The sequence below is a fragment of the Teleopsis dalmanni genome, chromosome 2 (assembly GCF_002237135.1).
Source record: "Teleopsis dalmanni isolate 2A chromosome 2, ASM223713v2, whole genome shotgun sequence".
In the NCBI taxonomy this organism is placed as follows: domain Eukaryota; kingdom Metazoa; phylum Arthropoda; class Insecta; order Diptera; family Diopsidae; genus Teleopsis; species Teleopsis dalmanni.
In genome coordinates this window covers 14,959,267-14,966,224 of record NC_051847.1, presented here as the reverse complement: position 1 = coordinate 14,966,224, position 6,958 = coordinate 14,959,267, and the positions used below count along the sequence as shown (strand labels likewise).

The 6,958-nt window shown below is 29.9% G+C and overlaps 1 non-coding gene across 1 annotated transcript; it reads left to right on the top strand.

The window, feature by feature from the left end:
• The first annotated feature begins 383 nt into the window (after positions 1-383).
• On the top strand, positions 384-455 carry Trnat-ugu. Its single transcript has one exon. It is a non-coding gene; the product is annotated as a tRNA-Thr (tRNA).
• The last annotated feature ends 6,503 nt before the right edge of the window (positions 456-6,958 follow it).

The following is a 6,958-nucleotide window of genomic DNA, read 5'->3' as shown; positions in this document are numbered from 1 at the left end:
CTAACACTTAAGCAATTAATACAATAACAGACCCATCCCCCCATTCTTACAAATAATATTTTTAATGGATTCCAATTAAAATTTAATTGTAAATAAAATTAAATTTTAATCGTACAGGTGTTTTTTTGTTTATAGACTTATGTGCACAGTAGAAGCTTCTAGTTTTATGCATATTTTACTAGAGTCAAAGCAAACTCATAGACTGACACCTTATCTACAAACAAGAAAATGCTCTCAAATAAATTAGAAAGAAACTAATTTACTTTATTAGGTTAATATTTACTTCGATCATTATGCCTTTATTTTATTCTAATTGCGTCTACGGCTACAAATTTCAGACAATTTTTTGAATAGTTTCGTAATGAAATGGTTCGGGTTCAAAAGCCTCTTTAGCTCAGTGGCAGAGCACTGGTCTTGTAAACCAGGGGTCGTGAGTTCAATCCTCACAGGAGGCATATGCGTTAGGTGTAGTTTTTTTTACAACAAATCTGATTTGAATGGATATTTATTATAGATAAGATCACAGTTACACATATACATGTACAAATCTTAATGTATCTGAAGTATCTGATAGAATTACAGCTACTTTTTCAATTAACTGACAGTTTCTATTATGAAGACATTAACATAATTAAGCAAATTGTTTTGGATTACAAAACAATCACCTTGCTCGTTATTCAAGATTTCGAATATATATATGTTTCTTTAGGTTTAGGACATAATGTCATATTAGAGCTTTAAACATGAATCGACCCTTGATATATAGGCAATATCTCTTAAATAAGCTCTACGACTATTTCTACAAAGTTAAGCAGGTACGTCATTGCATACACATTCATATTTAAAGAAATAATATTTACTTTGGTCTTTAGATGAAAAACCGCATAACTTTTTCTCGACATATTGATGTTTATTAAATTATTTATCATTTTTCTTTACCTATAACCGACTAGTTTTATGATTTGTTTACAAATCATACCTCCCATTAAAGATAGGTTAGCTTATTGTTGCAGTCAGGTTAGTTGATGAATTCACTGCGATACTACTGCATAACACATACCTATAGGAAAGGGGGTTTGCATATTCTTGAGGTAAGAGATGTGTGTTATAAGAGGGGACTTAAATCTAGTAAGCACAACCCTAGACTCTTTGGAGTATAAATGATAGGGAGTGATTTGCAATTGTCACATCGAACTGGAAATGTGAATCTTATACCACAGAGATCAGGACCCACTGTTTTGGCTGCTGTGGTTAAAAATTTACGCTGGTGAAACGACTGTACTGATTTTTTTCATTACATTTTTCATAAAATCAAATTCATTATTAAAATTATCTTTAATCCAATATATAAATGTTTATGAATGAGAAAATTCTTACAACTCAAACTTATTGTTATATAAAATTATGAAGAAATATTTGAATAATTTGAGGATTATATACAGACGTATCTGAATAAAAGAACACTAGAATAATACTACAACCAGTTTTAGCTTTTTCCCACTCGTCTTTCTACCGAACTTGATTGAGAGTCCTCCAGTTGGGTATCCCTATATTTTGAGTGTAGCCATCTAGGCCATTTTTTCAGCTCCGATAGGTGCTACTTTTACATTTCTATTCTTGTGCTATTAAATATGGGACAAAAAGTTTCTTTGCTCTCCTTGACTTCTATGGTCTGGGTACTCCACCTACCGAAGTCTACAAACCTTCAATTTTGTCACTATGTTTACTTTTGTCACTACATTAGTTTATGTTGTTTATATCGATTTTGTGGTTATGGCGTCTTACGGGTAAATTGTTGAGGAGAATAGTTCTCTATATAACTTTTGTCTCGAAGTCTACTAAGAGAGCAATGTGATTTTTATTGAGAGCTTTAGCTTTGGTTCTATATACAAGTATTGATAGGATAATAGTCTGATACTATTTCAAAGTTATGGTGAGATTTCTGAATTTAAAGAAGTTCAACAGAGTATAATATTCTATATGTAGTGTTTAACCAGCCATTCGAGTGTTTATTTATCCGTGTTGTTATTAATTGCTAGAACGGGATTAAGATAGTTTAAGGATTACATTATTTTGAACTTGTTCTCCACTGCTGTGATTGTTGGTCTCAGTAGTACTGTAAGTAGTTTTATTGTAGACAATACGCAACTTCATATTTTTTTCTCATTATAATAATTGTTTGACTAGCTCTAAGGGTTCCTACCACTGATGAGGTACTTTATTTTTCTTTAATTCTTTTAACGATTGTTAAAATTCTACTAAAACCAGTTGGGGTCTCAAACTTATCTCAATGCCGTTGTTTGTACCGATATGTAGTTGAACTAGTGATGATGGTCTGTATGGTTAAGGTGCGTATGTTTACACTGTTAAGAGTACACTGTTAAGATATAATCAACTAAAATGAAAAACTTTTTTAGTAGTTCAGGCTTATTATTGATACTGTGTTGAAAGTATCTCTAATTGTTTGTGTGTGTGTGTGTGTGTATCTCTAATATTTGATATCAAAATACTTACATAATATTTCATAGCTCAAAAACATTAACTATTGAACTGAATAGAAATAAATGTGATCCTGAATACTGATTTTATTCAATTATTAAATTTTTACTTTTCGATTGGCATGGAAATATTTAAATTAAAAATTGAAATTCTGTTCACGGTTGTAAGCCCTTCAGCAATTTTAGAGAGCAATTTTACAATTTGGAAGAATTGAAATAATAAAACACTTTGAATTTAATTGCGTAATGAAGATAAAATAAAAACACTGACAAAAATCGCAGTTAATTTTTAGACTACAATAGGATAACACAAGTGCGTGAATCAGGACAATACCGCCGAGGGATGAAAACAAAGCCGATCGCAGTCAAAAATTAATATGTTTCCGCTTGAAGGTTGCCTGCTGTGGCAGCTGCCTAAGCTCCCACAAATTAAAACGTGCGTAGATACTCACGCAGGCATGCGTGCGAATTCAACGTGAAAAGTGAATGTATGGCGCACGTGTGTGCTCGCACAGGACTAATTTATTCCGCGTGCGTAAAATGTTTTGTTTCTTATTCAAACTGGCACTGGCACTGGCCTATGATGAATGAGTCTCAGTTTTTTATTACAAGTCGCACATGATGCCAACTTTTCATCAAAACATGTTTCCTGTCAAAAGTGACGAATTGTGAAAAGGACATAATAAATGGCAACACATTTTTAACTTGTCATCCGAACTACAACAAAGCCGCCTCCGGGTTAAAGATTTTTTGAATAGTAACAATAACGTCATAACGATATATAAATCATGCGAAATACTGGAATTCAAATATGATAAAAAATGTGTAGTTACCCGAAAATATTCCCTCAGGGATAATGGTTGCGTAAAGAAGAGTTTGAACCTTTCCACATAAAGCGATGAGTAACTTACGCAACTAACTTTAGAAAGTAAAGTGTTTAGTTTGATAATACTATTCAAAATTACTAGAAAATTTAATGAATTGTCGATGAATCACAACTCCTGAAAAAACAACTCATCAAAGATTATTTCTTCACTAAATACAAGTGAGTACTTTTTGCATTGCAATATTCAAAATATGAGACTCATGAATGAACCTTTGTCATCTATTGTAGTAAATAAAGATTTCAACAATAATCCGTTCATCCATCAATTGACAATTGTCTGCCAAAGTGATGGGTTCATGTTTTTATTCTTAAGAGCATAAACTGATATAGAAAGTAAAACGATACCGCTTGATGGTGTGATCAATAATGCTGAGATGAAATGTATATTTCAATGATGAATTGGTAAAAATTTAATACTTAGGTTTCAATGCAATTCCTGATCACATAATTGACATAGTGATTAATTGTTAAACTGATTTGAAACTTTAATGAAAAGGAGAATTTCAGCCCTTCTCCTTCCTCCTGGCAATATCAGTAGCTCTAAATTAAAAAAAAATTGAGTTAAATATTTAATTTAATTTTGCCACAAATTTTTAATGTGGAAGGTTCATTGTTCTTGTTTCTTTATTTATAACATGTAAGACTTACGTATAGAACAAGGCACTGAGATTCATTGGATGCGAGCATTGCGATCATGATACGATCTTTATATCAAGACTTCTGTCTTATGCGATTATTAATTAATTTCATTAAAATATCAATAACTTAGTAATCTTCTTTCCCAAGCATACCAAATTCGTTAATATTCTACTGACTTCTTCTTCGGATATCTGATACGTCAGTTAAGTGATATTTAATTCTATTCAAGAAACTTTACTTGACGTAAAGTTACGTATTCTCTCGAATCTTGTCTTTGAACTCTCGTAAAGGCCATGGTTTGTTGATATAGATCTTGTGCTTCAGATAACGCCACAACACGGGATTATGTTCAGTATTTTAAGTCTCTGTTATTTGAAATAACTCGCAATGATGATCCTGCAACACTTTTCTTCAGCTATATAAAGGTTTATTGTCTCACATGGAAGTACTCTACATTAATGTCTGAAAAACAAAATAAAATAAATTTTTACAAAAAAAAATTTTTAATCGGAAAGACAATAGGCAATAGGTAAGACAATAGGTTAACTAGTGTCATAAAATCAGCGCTTTATTAATGCTTTTTTTAGAAGGGCGTTGTTTTATCTTAAAAAATTAATGATTCGAATCTTGTGTACAAATTAACTTAAAAATGTTGTCGAAACTGTATACGATAGATTGTCATGTTCTATTGAATTTTATATGATCAAATAAAATTTTTGAAAACAATCTCTTGTATGACCAATGAACTAAGCTTATATATGATTGCAAATTAAAAAAAAATTAAAGGTACTAGACTTCATATTTGCTCAGTTAAAAAATGACAAAAATTTCTTTCAAAAAAGAGACAAAATACTTGTAATTAACACTTGCTGTGTCACAATATTTTATACATATATGTATGATCACACATATATTCTGAAAAATATAAATAAGTAATGTGATATGACTGAAAAAACATTAAAGATGCCGCATTGAATTGCAATACAAGCTTTTCAATGAAAAAATAGAAAAACAAATTATATTTCTTTCGTCCAGATTTTGTTTCATTTTTATATTAAGTTGACTGACTATAAGATAAAATAAAAATAATTATCCACAGCTACATATACTTACATGTAAAAAATATTACCATGTACCATTATGAATAAGCTCACTGTTGAAAATGACTTTGTTACCGTAACTTCTTGAAACTTTCAATGATATTATGCGTATGTTAACATTTTATTAGATGAAATACCATCATAAGGCATATGTAGTTATAAACTACTAAAATAAAATTATTTTCTGTATACATTTCAGTTTAAAAGTATTTATTTAAAAATAATAAAACATTATGTATGGGCTGATCAAGTTTAGTGCATTTATCATAAATAAAGTCAATGCCATTTAAAATGTTTAGTTACTCCTTTAAATATTTGAAATAAATATCATTGCTATAATTTTAATGTATCGTTCACTTTTAATAATACTCGTAAATGATTAAATAGCTTGTTAAGTGACGATTATTAAAAAAAATTAGGTTTCCACCTACAATTTTCTGATTTTTTTTGGAGTTATTTATCTCCAACCTTTGTTTTTGCTATTATAAGTCTAAATGGTATAATATGAATCACATAAATACTGTTGAAAGCACAAAATATTTAAAAACAAATTATGTCATATACGCCCCTTAAAAGTGGTTTATTGCTTAAAATACTCCCAAGCATAACTTTATTTAATTTTTTATTTATAATTACAATCAAATTAAGTTCTGGCTGAAAGTATACTATTAAAGTAATACAATGAAGTCTAAATATTCTTCATGGTCCTAGATTTACAAAATTCTTGATTTGCGAAGCACAAACTGCTGTGGAGTGTTTGATGACATGCCTAAAACTGTGCAATAAAATGCAAGATCACATTTCACATCTTATTTTGTCAATCATTTTATTAATTGTGTAATAAGTTAGCACGTTTCCCAAATTTTTGAATTTGAAAATAATTTTTATTCTATTAATAATTAATCTAGTGATAATTAAAATATTTTCTGCCCGAAAGTATGCTATAAAAACTAGTGTAATGGCATCTAAAAAGATTACGAACCTAAAACTATGCTAACGTTGAATTGAGAATCATGAAAGCAAAAATTTGAACTACTGTGAGAAGTATTGGATGACATGCCTTAATGAATGCAAATAAAGTGCAGTCTAAGTGAAGATATTGTTATATCTAAAGTAAAGACTGTTATATTTTTGTTGAGTACTTGTTAAAGAAGTTGTAATAACTTAGATGAAAAAAGAAACCGTTGGGCTTTTTCATTTTGAATACCCAGTTTTGGTCACCAGAAGCAACAGGGGCGTATTTTTAAGTTTATCGGAGTTAGGGTTAAAATATTGACTACATAAATTGTTGGTCTCTCTTGCAAAAAATGTGGTTTTAAAACTGAAAAACCAATGCAATTAACCAAAGAATCAGACCAGTAAGCTTCTAACCAATACAACCATAGTACGAGTATACAATCAAAAATGTCCAGTAATGCATTACTGTGTTAATAAATCTATGGATTTATTATTCAAAAACCTTTAAAATATGTTATCCTATCCATATTATAGCATATGTATGTCTTCAAAAACTTCTTCAAACTTCAATCAGTGTAGTGCACTGAGACCACTTTATACAAAATGTATACGGCTGATTTAACTACGTACAAGGAAATATATGAATAATACAGTAATCATGTTTATTGACCTAATTCGAGTAGACTTAAAAGTATTAAATGTATTAAATTAAATTAGCACATCTCTATTGGTTGTTTGCATATAATTCACGATCCTACTTATAAAACTTTAAGTTAATTAATATGATCAGACGACAAATTGATAAGAGGATCTGTGTCAAAAACATAGAACATGGAATTAATTCAATGATTCCAATGAAAAGTGTTACGTGTAATAAT